The sequence below is a fragment of the Musa acuminata genome, chromosome BXJ1-2 (assembly GCF_036884655.1).
Source record: "Musa acuminata AAA Group cultivar baxijiao chromosome BXJ1-2, Cavendish_Baxijiao_AAA, whole genome shotgun sequence".
NCBI lineage: Eukaryota > Viridiplantae > Streptophyta > Magnoliopsida > Zingiberales > Musaceae > Musa > Musa acuminata.
The window spans coordinates 56,593-72,352 of record NC_088328.1 but is presented as its reverse complement, the minus strand read 5'-3'; positions in this window follow the sequence as shown (position 1 = coordinate 72,352).

The following is a 15,760-nucleotide window of genomic DNA, read 5'->3' as shown; positions in this document are numbered from 1 at the left end:
CGTTGATTGCTCTGAATGAAAATTCTTCTCAAGTCAAAAACTTTCAAATCAGATCACACTGCGGTCAGAACAAGTGCTCACCGCCTGCAGGCGGTGGCACCGCCCCAGCTGGAGGTAGCAACCGCCCCAGCTTGAGGTAGCAACCGCCCCGGCTGTCACGTGTTGCAAGCGGTTGCACCGCCCTAGCTAGAGGTGCAACCTCCCGCAACTCTGCCCCTTTTTAACCCGAGCTAGGGCCGGCGGTGGAACCGACCCCAACTCACTCCTTTCCCCTCTTTACTCTTCCAAAGCTTCTCCACCTCCATTTCTCCCCTCATAGCATACCAAATACTCCTCATTTCGAAGCAAAAAATCAATAATCTTTCCCCCTCTTGAAGATCTCACTAAGGTATTCTCTAAGAAGCCCTTAAATTCTGTTTTTGATTCCTTTACTCTTGCTCATTACTATCCTCCTAAACAGCAGTAGTTATGGGGTCTAGAAGATCCTCAAGGGACAAAGGGAAGAGGAGATTAGTGGAAGATTTTGATCTTACCCTTTTCGATTCAAAATATCATGCTGAAAAGTTTTCCTCTTTCGAACTTAGGAGTGTCAATAAGGGAAAATATGTTGATTTAAATGAACTAAGAGACTTAGAGACAATCCAATGGTTTGTAAACTTAGATCTACTCCCTATTTTACAAATTAATGAACCCATCTATCCAAGACTTGTTAGATTGTTTTAAAACAACATACAAGTAGATGAAGAAGAAAGAATGTCTACCTATCTCTTAGGACAACACATCTCCATTACGGATAAATTCATTTGTGACATGATAGGCATTCCCATAAAAAGTAGAGGACTTTACTTTAGAGGATCATGGGATGATGAAACTGTTGGGACAACATATGTTGAAGCCTTAGAAACTATTTTCGCCAATCCCAACTTAACTTTTGTTCCTAAAAGTTGTGAACATCTACTGCCACTAAACACTAAAGTACTTCATCATATCCTAACTAGCATCATTCTCCCTAAACAATACCATCATGATGAAGTAAGCCAATTAGAATTAGGAACTATGTATTTGATCATGAAAGGACATGACATCTGTCTTGGTTATCTTATCCAGCAAAACATGTTAGAACTATCTAAAAAAGACATGATGCTTCCATATGGTGGTATAATCACTAGAATATTGAAAGCATACGATATTCTAATACCACCGGAAGAAGAAGTAATAAAAGTAGATAGGTTTAGCATAATAAATAAAAATCTACTTCACCGATTAAGATGTGTTTATAGAAACGGTAACTGGGTTAGAATGCCTAGAAGAACCGATCCCCCTCAACCTGAACCAGAACCGGAAACACTAGTCTTTAGGGGTACTCAATCTCCTCCGATCTGTCCCTTTGAGGAAACACATTCATTTGAGCCAACTCATACATCATCTGTCGAAGATATTGGGATTCGGATGGACCGATTTGAACAAAGACAAGAACGGCTTGAACATCGACAAGATCAAATCCTATCTGAGCTGCAGCAAATTCATCGACAATTTGACTCTTTATTTAGGTATTTTAATTTTTCACCTCCTGAATGAGCTTGTATGTGTATTGTAAACTCGTTATGTTACTCACTATGATCACAATGCCTTGTGCCTTGATCCTTGATCTGGTTACCTAATGTATTTATTTGTGAGTAGAGTTACAAACATCACTCATTGTTTAATCTCGTTACTCACTATCGGATTTTACATCGAAACTAAATGTTTTTGAAAACCTTGTGTCTTGATTTTCATGATAAATATGATTTGTGAAAATGATATACCAATGCAGTTGATGAGTCATGTTATACTAAACATCAACTAGCTGATATTTTTACAAAACCTCTAAGTGAAGAACAATTTGATTTCATAAGAAGAGAATTAGGAATGTTGATGTGTCCGAATACATAAACTAGTTAAAATTATTTTTTGGACTTAATTGAATGATCAAATCACTTGATTGTCATTACATGCCAAAATAACATGTTAGAAATTATGTGCTGAATACAAAAATTTCCATAACAATAAGCATGTTTTGTCTTCATGATTGTATTTGAAAATCTGTAACATAGTCTTGTCCGAATGCATGAAAGTGTTCATTTCATGTTTGGATTCGCTTAACAATGGGTATCCTAAAAATCAGATTTTCTCATACACTTATATAATAAATATTTTTCTGAAATGGATTTGATGAAATGATTCCTACTTATGAATTCCATCTTGAAATATGGATGATAATGTTTTTACTTGCAAAGATTTGCTTCACATACATATCTTGATACCTAAAGCATGATTTAATCTCTCAACAGTTTTAACTTCACTCAAAGTAAACTCACAAATAGCTGGTATCACAAATGGCCTTCCTCCTTCATGCAAAAAAATTATAACAAATAAAAAGGAAGAAGTATTCAAAGTGATCTACATATCATGCTTGTACAATTGATTTCCTATCACTCACTATTGGAAAATAACTTGAACCTAGTAAAAGCATGAACGACTATCACACTTATGCTCAAAATTTACTTATATTGTTCTCCTAGTATCACAATTACCATGCTTTTTGTTGATGACAAAGGGGGAGAAATATATGAGTATTAATGCCATGCTTGCATCACCAAGAGATGCTATGATTGCTATAATTTACATTATGCCTTGTTTGTATCAGGTCAAGATATCAAACAAAAAACTTACATCGTAATTTTACGTATTGATATCTTACCATGTGATGAAATGCAATAATTGCTAAAACATTTGAAATGTGTGCATCATGTAATGATATCAAAATCTTACTTCGCAGATTTACATGTTGATATCTTACAATATGATAAATTGCTACTATTACCATCATTCAAACTTGTAATGTAAAATTTGAAAATGAATGTCAAGCCTTGACATCATCTTTAGAGAGATACATCATGATGGGAATCAGGATGAGAATATTGATAAGTTTAAATGATTTTAACTTATCAATATGTCTCTTGAATTCAAGAAAGACTTATCTCAAGTATGGCCTATAGACAGGGGGAGTTAAGGTTAACTCCATTATCAATTGATTGTCATCATCAAAAAGGGGGAGATTGTTGAATCTCGGATTTTGATGATGAAGTCAATTGTCATTTGTTATCTAATCTATATGTTGAGATAAGTGTGCAGGATTAACTACGATGAAAGTAAGACATGCAGCAGGAGTTGCGCCGGAGTCAAGACAATGATCACGTTGGGAGTTTGAGAGTTCGACGGAAGTTCGGACAGTCGCCGGAGGTTCTGCGGGAACAAATCCGAGAAGTCCATGAGCTTGCCAAAGAAGCTCATCGGAACTCGCCAAGTGGATCGTCGCAAGTCCAGGAGTTTGCCGGAAGTCCGCAGGAGCATCACCGAGGGTTCATCGGATAATCGACGGAAGTTTGCCGGAAGCTCGCCGGAAGAAGCGATTGACGCACCGGAGCAAGTTGCAGTAAATGTCTTAGGGAATATCGTAGTTAGCACAATGATTAAGTTGAAAATGGGAGGTGATCCCATTAACTTAATCTTGGGGCAATTGGGCCACTAAAAAACTCAAATTAGGTCGAATGGATCAACCCATTCGGACCCTGATTTCTGCCAGGCGGTTGAACCGCCCAAGGCAGGAGGTTGCACCGCCTGGGCTCAATCTCCGAGCGAGACTGGGAGGTGCAACCACTCCAGCCAGGCGGTGGCACCGCCTGGGCTCAGTCTCCGAGCGAGACTGGGCGGTGCAACCTCCCCTGATAGGAGGTGGCACCGCCTGGGCTCGGTCTCCAAGCACTGGCTGAGCGGTGCAACCGCCTCAGTCAGGAGGTTGTACTGCCTGAGCTCGATCTTCGAGCTCTGGCAGGAGGTGCAACCGCCCCTGACAAGAGGTGGCACCGCCTAGAGGCTCAGTCTTCGAGCTCTACCAGGCGGTGCAACCGCTCCAGTCAGGAGGTGCAACCGCCTGATCCCAGAATTCCAGGAATTGACAGTTTTGAGCTCCAAATTTGAACTGGGTTGGGGCCTATAAATACCCCACCCATTCAGCACTGAAAGGGCAATGAACTAACACCGAAATCCTGATCTTGTTCTGTGATTTTTAGAGCTCAAAATTGTTGTAAAGGCCAAAAGTTCTTCTCCCTCTTTTCTTCCAAGTTCTAAGCTATAAAGAGAGGAGAGAAAATTCTGTAAGGGTTGTCTCCTAAGCCCATCAAAAGGAGTGAAACTGTAAAAGGGTGGTTGGCCTTCGCCTATTGAAGGAAGGCCTCTAATTAACGTTGGTGACCTCGTCGGTGGAGGAAGCCAAAAGTGGAGTAGGTCAAGATTGACCGAACCACTCTAAATCTCAGTTTGCATTTACTTTGAGCATATTATCTTTACTGCAAACCTCCTCTAAAGCTTACTGCTTTCTGCGCATATACGATCGGGTTTCAAGCTTTGCACTTTTCGAATCAGTGTTTAGACGTAAATCTGTTTTTTCGTACGATCATCATATTTCAGTTTGCGTTTACGTTTTGATTTCTATCATAACTGCAAACTGCCTTTATATCCTTGCTTAAACTGCATCTCGCCTAATCAAGTGATTTACGAATCAGCATTTAGACGTAAATCAGTTTATTCGTGCGAATATCATATTTCAATTTGCGCCTACTATCGGATTTGAATCATAACTGCAAACTGCATTTATATCTTTGCTGCATCTCACTTAAACAAAAGTTAAAGTGATTTACGAATCGACTTTCTTACCGAAATCACTTTTAACAAACGAACGCAGCTTTATCGTAGAAGGTTTTCCGCTGTACTAATTCACCCCCCCCCCCTTAGTGCTCTTAATCCTAACAGATATGATCTCGTATAAAATGATGCATAATGTCAATATGCTTAGTTCTAGAGTGTTGAATTGGATTTTTTATTAGATAAATAACACTTGTATTATCACATTTTATGGGAATGTTCTTTAAGTAAATTTCATAGTCTTCCAACGTATTTTTCATCTAAACAACTTGTGCACAGCATGCACTTATAGCTATGTATTCGGCTTCCGCCGTAGATAGTGCAACCAAATTTTGTTTCTTAGAAGTCTAAGAAATAAGTGCATGTCCTAAAAATTGACATGTTCCGGATGTGCTTTTTCTATCTATCCTACATTCGCCAAAATCGGCATCTACATAAGCTATTAAATCAAAATTATCGGATTTTGGATACCATAATCGTAAATTAGGAGTTCCTTTAAGATATCTAAGGATTCTTTTAATACTTTTAAGATGAGACAATTTAGGATTAGCTTAAAACCTAGCATAAAGTCTTACACTAAACATGATATCCGGTCTAGTTGCGGTGAGGTAAAGTAAACTACCAATCATTCCCCTATATGTCTTTCGATCAAAGCTTTCACCACTTTCATCCATGTCTAACTTAGTGGAAGTACTCATAGGAGTGTTTATAGCTTTTGAACTATCCATGTTAAATCGTTTTAACAATTCTAATGTATATTTAGATTGATTAAGAAATATACCATTACTAAGTTGTTTAATTTGTAATCCTAAAAAGAAGGTTAATTCTCCCATTAGGCTCATTTCAAATTCGTGACTCATACATTTGGCAAATGATTCACATAGTGATTCATCTGAAAAACCAAAAATAATATCTTCAACATAAATTTGAACAATAAGAAAATTATTTTCAAAATGTTTGATAAACAATGTAGTACCAACCTTGCCTTTTGTAAAGTTATTTAAAATAAGAAAGGAACTATGTCTTTCATACCATGCTCTAGGAGCTTATTTTAAGCAATAGAGAGCCTTAGTCAATTTAAATATATAATTAGGAAGAAGAGAATTTTCAAATCCGGGAGGTTATTCAACATACACTTCTTCGGAAATAAAATTATTCAAGAAAGTACTTTTGACATCCATTTGAAATAGTTTAAAATCATTACTACTAGCATAGGCAAGGAGCATCCTAATGGTTTCTAATCTTGCCACAGGAGTAAAGGTCTCTTCGTAGTCGATACCTTTTTCTTAGTTGAAACCTTTGGCCACTAGTCTAGCCTTGTTTCTAACCACGATACCGTATTTATCTTACTTGTTTCTAAAGACCCATTTAGTACCAATGACTAAATGGTCACTAGGTCTAGGAACAAGCTTCCATACCTCATTCCTCTCAAATTGGTTCAATTCCTCTTACATTGCAATAACCCATGAATCATGTTTCAAGGCTTCGTCAATACATTTAGGTTCAATTTGAGAAAGGAAGGTGGTGTTAGCACAAAAAATTCTTGAAGGAAGAACGAGTTTAAACCCCTTTTGATATATCTCCTATAATTAGCTCCTTTAGATGAGCATCTACATACTTCCATTTCTTGGGTAAGAAAATTTCGGAAGAAGATGCTTCCAAGTTGCTATTTTGAGGAGGGGGTTCATTTATATTTAAATTATCAAGATCATCATCAAAATTATTTTTCTTTAACTCGAAAATTTCATTAAAATCTATATGAATAGACTCTTCTATAACTAAGGTTCTTTTGTTAAAAACACGAAAAACCTTAGAAACGGAAGAGTAACTAAGAAAGATGCCTTCATTGGATTTAGTATCAAATTTTTCTAAGGCATCCTTTTCATTCAAAATAAAGCTTTTGCAACTGAAAACTTTAAAATAAGAAACATTTGGTTTTTTATTATTCTATAATTCATAGGGAGTTTTTGATAGAGATGGTCTTATTAGAACCCTATTCATGACATAGCAAGCCATATTAACGGCTTCGACCCAAAAATACCTAGGTAGACTTTGTTCATTTAACATGGTTCTTGTTAGTTCTTGTAAATTTTTATTTTTTCTTTCAACTATCCCATTTTGTTAAGGATTTCTCAGAGTAGAGAAGTTGTGATTATATCCATTGGATTCACAAAAATTTTGGAAGTCACGGTTTTGAAATTCGCTACCGTGATCACTCCGAATTGATGAAATCATGAAGCCTTTTTTGTTTTAAGTAAGTTTACAAAATTTAGAGAAACATTTGAAACAATCACTTTTGTGAGCCAAGAAATAGGTCCAAGTGTATCTACTATAGTCATCTACAATTATGAAAGCATATTTGTTTCCTCCTAGACTCGTTGTGTCAATTGGTCCAAATAAGTCCAAATGGATCAATTGCAATGATCTAGTGGTGCTAATTTGATTTTTTAGTTTGAAATTAGTTTTTATTTGTTTCCCTAGTTGACAAGCATCACACACTTTGTCCTTAATAAACTTCATATTGGGAATCCATTGTACTAACTCTCTAGATGAAATCTTAGATATTAGTTTCATACTTGCATGGCCTAATCTCCTATACTAAAGCCAAGCATCATCATTTAAAGCAGAAAAGCACATTTCATTTCTAAGTTCATTAAGGTTGATGGTGGAGACATTATTTTATTTTAAGGCAATCATTGATATGTTATTGTTTGGTTTTTCAATAATGCACATATTAGATTCAAATCTAACGATGTAACCTTTATCGTATAATTGACTAATGCTTAAGAGATTATATTTTAATCCATCAACTAACAACACATCATCAATTGAAAAACTTGATTTGTTACCTATGGTTCCCTTGCTAATGATTTTACCTTTGTTGTTATCTCCGAAGGTGACATACCCTTCTTCTTTGCTAGTGAGTATAGAAAAATGAGATGGATCTTCGATCATGTGCCTTGAGCATCTATTACTATCTCTTGCTCCTAGCTTGTGAGTTTGTCTATTAAATAGGATGGTTTTTAGGTACCCATTTGATTTTGGGTGTCTCAAAAATTAATCTACTAATTTTGTCATTTATCATTGAATTATTTATAATTCCTTTAGGAACCCATATGAACTTATGTGGACTAATTTTCTTAAATGGATATTTGTAAATAACATATCCGGATTTACAACAAAAGTTGTATTTCAAATAAGGTGAAACATGTAATGTAGGTCCTTTAATGAAGGTGGTAGGATTTTGGTGAGATCCTCTAATAAAACCAATTCCACTTCTATTTGCAACATGACCCTTGTTTGCAAGGATCATGTCCAAGCCTTTGCTACCAACCTTAAACTTGTTTAAGGTCTCTTTAAGTAGCAAATTCTCATTTCTTATTGCTTCTAAGTATTTACACTTAAAGCATAGAGGAGTTTGAAGACTATCAAGCTTATTTTGTAGTAAGACATGCTCTTTCTTTAATAGATTGAACTTCTTATTAATAGTTTTACACTCATCAAATAATTCATGAAAAGTGCTAGAAAGTTCATCGAAAGATAAATCTTCATTAATTAAATCACATACCTCTCCTCCTAAAGCCAATAGCGTGAAGTTTGCCTCCTCTTTGTTGCTAGCTTCTTCATTCTCGGAATCACTTGAGTCGTCCCAAGTTGCTTTTAAAGCTTTCTTCTTCTTCGGTTGCTTCTTGGCTTGGAGGCATTCATTTTTGAAGTGCCCCGGCTTCTTGCATTCGTAGCATATTACTTGGTCCTTTTTATGTTCAAGTTTGTTTTTGGTGTTATTTTCAAATTTATTCTTTCTTATAAATTTTTTAAATTTTCGAGTTAAAAGTGCAATGTCATTGTCACTGTCTTCATCACTTGATGTTCCTTTTAAGTAGTCTTCTTGTGTTCTAAGTGTCATATCCTTCTTGTTCTTTAGAATGGGGTTATCGAGCTCTTCATGAGCATGACACGTCATTTCGTAGGTCATTAGAGACCCAATAAGTTCTTCGAGAGGAAATATTTTAAGGTCCTTGGCCTCTTGAATGACCGTAACTTTTGGATCCCAACTCTTTAGAAGGGATCTTAAAATTTTAGTTACTAGTTCAAAGTTAGAAAAATCTTTACCAAGAGCTTTGAGTCCATTGATGACATCCGTGAAACAGGTGTACATGTCTCCAATGGGCTCACTTGGTTTCATCTAGAAAAGTTCATAAGAATGCACAAGAATGTTGATTTTGGACTCTTTCACTCGGCTAGTGCCTTCATGAGTGACTTCAAGAGTTCTCTAAATATCAAAAGCCGAATCACAAATCAAAACACAATTAAATTCATTTTTGTCAAGTGCACAAAACAAGGCATTCATAGCCTTTGCGTTTAAAGCAAAAACCTTCTTCTCCGATTTATCCCATTCGCTCATCGGAAGAGAAGATTTTTGAAATCCATTTTTAACAATATTCCAAAGCTCAAAATCCATAGACATAAGGAAGATCCTCATACAAGTCTTCCAATACGTGTAATCTAACTCATTAAACATAGGTGGACGTGTAATAGAGTTATCCTCTTGCATGCTAGAGTAAGCCATCTCTCTTGGGTATTAAACCAAATATAAGAGTGAGCCTTGCTCTGATATCAATTGTTAGGATCGGAGCGGCACTAAGAGGGGAGGGTGAATTAGTGCAGCGGATTAAAACTCGTAAGTTTGAAATTGATTTCGTAAATGTGTAGAGATTTTGATTCGATGAAGGATGACTTAGCTAAAATAGCTCGAGTAAAGGAAGTCAAGAGTAGGGAGAAGAAAATCAAACAGTTTGCTGCTAAGAAGATAAGTGGTTCATAAAATTAAACACTCACACATTCAAGGAACACCACAATGTAAAGTGGTTCGGTCAAATGACCTACATTCACTTGCGAAGCCTTCTTCAATGAGGCTCCCAACTTCCACTAACAAATCACTTTGAAGGGGAAGGACCAAATACCTCTCTTACAACCTTTTAACAAGTGGTTTATACTCTTATAGATTTTTCAAAGAGAAAGAGGGAGGTGAACACTTAAGCTATTAAAAATAAGACTTTGCTAAAGCTTTTTCTCAATTTCTAACTTCTCAAAAAGGTGTTTTCTCTACTGAGAATTGAGGGGTATTTATAGGCCCCAAGAGGATTCAAATTTGGGCTCCAAATTTGAATTGCTTTTGGGTTTTCTGGTGTTGGTAGTGCCACCGCCTGTTAGTGGCGGTGCCATCGCCTGTCAGTGTCTGACACTGACAGTGTACTAGCAGTGCCACCGCCAGACCTCTTGGGTTTTGGGTGGTGCCACCGCCCAGTCTAGTAGTGTATTGACGGTGCCATCGTAGGACCTCTCGGGTTCTGGGCGGTGCCACCGCTCAGTCTGGCGGTGTATTAACGGTGCTACCGCCGGACCTCTCGGGTTCTGGGCTGTGCCATCGCCCAGTCCAGCGGTGCCATCGCCCAGTCTAACGGTGCCATTGCTTGGACTATTCTAGCTCACTGGTTGGGCTCCAAACTTGGCCCAAACTACTCCAAACTAGGGCCCAATTAGCCCCTAACTGGGTTATAAGATTAACCCTTAATCCTAACTCAAATTATATGCAAACTATGAAATTAAAATATAGTCCTAAGCAAATTTTAACTAGCAACATCGAGTTTCCTTCCAGCGAGCTTTCCAGTGAACTTCCAGCGAACTTCCGATACACCCTCAGATTTCTTCCGGTGGACTCCCAGCAGGCTCTGGTCTTATGGCGAGTTTAACGAGTCTTTAGTAAGTATTCGAACCTTCTCGGTGATCTCCGCGAACCTCCAACGATCTTTCCGACGGACTTCTGAAAACTTCGGCAAGTCCCCGATTCTTTCTCGGTTAGTTCCGGCAACACTTCCAACGATTCTTTGGACTTTTGGCGGACTCTCGAACAGCCATCGAACTTGACTCCGATAAACTTGCTTTATGTCTTCAAGCTATCGTAGTTAATCCTGCATACTTAACTCAATGATATGGATTAGATCAATTAATCCATCAATTGACTTCATTATCAAAATACGAGATTCAACAATAAATACCCCTCTCATCCCTAGTTAAAAGATATAAGCACAGAGGATTCAAAAGTGAGAAAATGCTGCTGCAATCTCTTTAGAAATTCTCTCCTTCGCTCTAAGTTTAGAATTCTGTAAGAAAAGAGTGAGTACTTGTAAGGGTTATCTCCTAAACCCTTGAAAAGGAGAAGAGGGATGAAAAAAGGTAGTTGATCTTCACCCGTTGAAAAAAGATCAATAATGGACGTCAATGACCTCATTAGAGGAGGAAGCCGAAAGTGGATATAGGTCACATTGACCGAACCACTCTAAAATCTGGTTTTCATTTACTTCTTGCTATTTACTTTATTGCAAACTGAATTCTTCCTTCATTATGTTTCTATACAATTTCAAGTTAACATCTTTACGAAACCGGTTTTATCGAAATGAAACATTTTTGAAGACATGATTTTACCATTGCACTAATTCACCCCCCTGCCGCTCTGGATCCTAACATAAAAATGCTTAAGAGAGATCAAGTCTTTCAATTTTTGGCATATTTAAATAAAGAACTAAACAAAGTGGTGGATGGATATTGAAGAAATATTCATTGTTACTATATTCTCTGAAGTTAAGGAGGGTGGAAAATGGAAGATAAGTTATGATGGGATCTTCTACTCCATCTATGGTTGTAGAAAATTTTATACTTATTATGATAGCTGAAATTAATTCTTCTACTAATGCTGTGCAGCATAATCAGTGAAAGAGAGATGATAAAAGCAAAGTGGTATGATTTTTGTCATTGACCAAGACACACAAGATAAACTTGCTAGAAGATACATGAAAAACTAGCAAACTCGAAGAGCAATTAAGTTCCAAATAAGGCTAATATCCAAGAATTTCAAGTAGATAATCAATCTACCATCACCTCTAACGGAGTTGAAATACCTCTATTCAGTAACGAACAAATTGAGCAAATATTTAAGTTTCTGAACCAATCCCAAAATCCTAATCATTCTCCTTCATCATCTTGCTCTTTGGCTAAGAAAGGCAATTGTTTCATAACTTTGTTTGCTTTTTTTTGGTCTTAAGGCTCCTTGGATTATAGATTCAGATGTAATAGATCATTTGACTAGCCTTTTACACTTGTTTTCCTCCTATATACTTTATCCTAGAAACTCTAAAATAAAAATTATTGGTGAATCACTTTTTTTTTAGCAAAAAAGGTGCAATTATAATTTTTGATTCCTTTGTATTAAATTTTGCGCTGTAACCTATTGTCATGTAACCTGTATTATAATTATAACTTGTCATGTAACCTATTGTCTATTAGCAAACTCACAAAGAATTTGCATTGTATTGCTAATTTTTTTCTTATTCACTGTGAATTTCAGAACTTACATTTAGGGAAGACAATTGACAGTGCTAAAGAGAGTAAAAGACTTATTATCTTGAAGAGGCTGCTACTTGAAATGGACAAGCTCAGTTGAGAATAAATAATAACACTCATACTAGTGAAATAATGTTATATAGCCATATAGATTGGGCCACCCAAGCTTTTCTTATTTGCAAAAGTCTTTAGCTTCATTATTCAGAAATAATAATAGATCTCTTTCTCAATGTAAAATTTGTTAATTTGTAAAACACCATCACACTATTTTTCCTTCTCAATGTTTATTGATGACAAGAGTATGTTGAGTTTACCTCTTAAAAGAAAATCTTGATACTAAATAAGCTTTTAAGTATTTTCATATTATGATCCAAAATCAATTCCAAACAAAAATATAAGTTTTGAGAACTGACAATGGTAGATAATACTTGAATATTATTTTCAGTTCCTTCTTCTAAGAGTATAGAATAATCTACCAATCTTTATGTATTGATAGCCCTCAATAATATGGTATTACAGAATGAAAAAATAGGCACCTACTTGAAGTAGCACTTACTCTTTTATTTACCACTTATGTTCACAAATATCTTTGGGGAGATTTCGTTCTTACTATTTCATATTTGATTAATTGAATGCTTACCAAATATTTAATTTTCAAACACATGTTGGTCATTTTTCTTTACTTATTCACATATAAACCTATTTAACTCTCGTTCACTAAGATATTTGGGTGCATTGTTTGTATCCATATTCATAACTATCATCGAAGTAAATTTGAACCTCATGCACTAAATTGTATATTACTTGGTTACTCTCCGACTCATAAGGGTTATAAATATTATGATCCTATATTGAAAAAAATATTTATCACTATGGATATTGTATTCTTTGAAAATCAAATATATTTCTAAAAGACTTATTACTAAGAAGAGTATTTTTGAGAATTATCTCTATCAATCCCTATTTTTTTGTCAAATTTATCTCTTACTTTCACTCTACTAAACCTACTTAGCTAACAACTAACTAGTCCTATTAATACTCTTGAATCAAAATCTCTAACACTATAACTAAAGGAGAGATATCATTGTGATTGCACCTGAGCTTCATATGTATTCAAAGCAATGAAATATAGAAAAAGGATGATGATCACCCTCCCGAGTGCTGGCAAAAATCTAAACCGATGACTGATCCAGACATAGATACAAGTTATTCCTTTCTCAGATCTTAATATTTCTATTATCAATAGAAATGGAATTAGATCTTGTATAATGCATCCAATGTCTAAATATGTGTCCTATTGATAGCCTTTAAGGCTTCTATAACTCACTCATCTGGTTTAGAAATTAAAAGTATACAAGATGTTATATTAATTCCATAATAGAAAGAGATAGTGATGAGCGAGATAAGAGCTCTAAAAGAATGATACTTAGAGTTTGATGCATCTGGGGAAGAATCTAGTGGAATGTAAACGAGTATTTACTATTAAATATAAGATATATGATTCTATTGAAAAATACAAAACCAAATGGGTTGCAAAAGTATTTACTCAAACATATGGTATTGACTACTAAAAAGAATTTGCTCCTATTGCAAAAATTAAATACTATTTGAGTATTGTTATCCCTTATAGCTAATTTTGAATGACTTTTACATCAATTAAATTTAAAAAATATCTTTCTTAATGGAGAATTGGGGAAAGAAGTATACATGAAGTATACCCGGGTTTGAAAATTTGTATAGCTCGAATAATGTGTATAGCTTGAAAATTTGTATAGCTTGAAAATTTGCAAGCTGAGAAGACCTATTTATAGTCTCAAACAATCAGCATATGCATGATTTGAGAGGTTCACAAGATTAGTTAATGGCCATGTTCTATAAATACTCATATAATAGAGATATTACTATTTTTATAGTTTATGTGAATAATATTATCCTAATAAGCAATGATATCTCATAATTGAAATTGAGGCATATCCTAGCTAAAGAGTTTGAAAGTAAATATCTTGGTCGACTAAGATATATCTTAGGTAGGAAAATAGCGATATCAAAGAATAAGATATTTGTTTCACAAAAAAAATATATTTATCTCATACTTGCTTAGATTTGACATTTGTAGTGAATGTAGTAAGTCATGCATTCACCATATGAACAATATTTAGAAATAGTATATAGGATCCTTGGATATTTGAAAAGTACTCCGGAGTAAGAATTGTTATTCAAAAACGATAATCATATGATAATTGAGGTCTTCATTGATGTTGATTAGGCAAGATTAATAAGCAATAGGAGATCAACTTCAAGATATTATACATTTGTTGGAGGTAATTTGGTAACTTGAAGAGCAGCAGCACAAGGTGTTTGTTAGCTCTTGTGGCTAAAAATGCTTCTAAAAAAAATATGAATACCCACTAAAACTCTTTTGAGACTTTTATGTAACAATAAGATTGCTACTAATATTACTCATAATCTATTATACCATGAGAAAACAATGCATGTTGAAGTAGATTGACATTTCATAAAGAAAAAAAGTGAAAAAAGAATTATCTATATATCTTATATTCTATAGAGAAGCAACTAGCATATATTCTTACCAATGAGTCTTAAATATCATTTTATTATGAGAATCTAACTAGTAAGTTGGGAATAAATGACATATTCGAGCCAGTTTGAGGAATAGTGTAAAAAATCTCATGATTAAGGGATTTCAAATCCCATTATTAAGGTATTTTATAATCTCATAATTAAGGATATCTATCTCTTATTTTTGGCCACTTAATCAGTTTCAAATTAGCTGATATTATAGGAAATGAATCAGAATGAAATATTATATAAAATTAATTATCTTAATTATATAGTTTGCAATCAGCTTATATATGTTTTTCTTTATACGTAGAAAAGATTAATGAATGAGAAAAAATATATTATCTTTTGTTCACTTGATTGAATTATGATTTAGGTGTGCAAGAGATGAAGCCTGAGTTGGAAAGCATCAAGCTGACTAACGGTGGCGGGGAAGGTGGATCACTAGAAGCTCCGAGATGCAAAAGATGGACCTTGTCTCCCCAATTAAGAAGCTCGGTGCTATCGCTCAAAAAGCCTATCGATAAAAAAGCCAAAGAGGTATGTGTCATCTTCTACATTTGTTACAAGCCCTTTCGCATTAATATATTTCCTTTCATATATTATAGATGTACATATTTGTTGATTGTTTTATGCAACTTAAGGCGACGACGACAGTACTCAATATTTCATTACGCTGCCACTGCCACTAGTAATATAGAAAACGACGACAGTGACGAATGATTTCTTCCTATGACTGTTATTATTGCTGCCTTTGTTGGATGTGAGTTTGGGATCCGATTTGCAAGCACCAATGTCATTCTAGCATCAACAACAGAGGTGGTCTTCGAGTTGCCTTCCATGGTCCGATCGAAAGTTATCTTCCCTTCCTGACAATTGGAGACCAATCTCTTCCTCCTCGAAGCTTTTCAGTGGCTTGGACGTCGACCTAGGAGATGAAGACATCTACTGCTTGTCACTTGACATGGAAACTTCCAAAGCTTCCTCACAAAGCTACTTCCAAAGCTTCCTCGCAAAAGCTTTGTTGAGGCCTCAG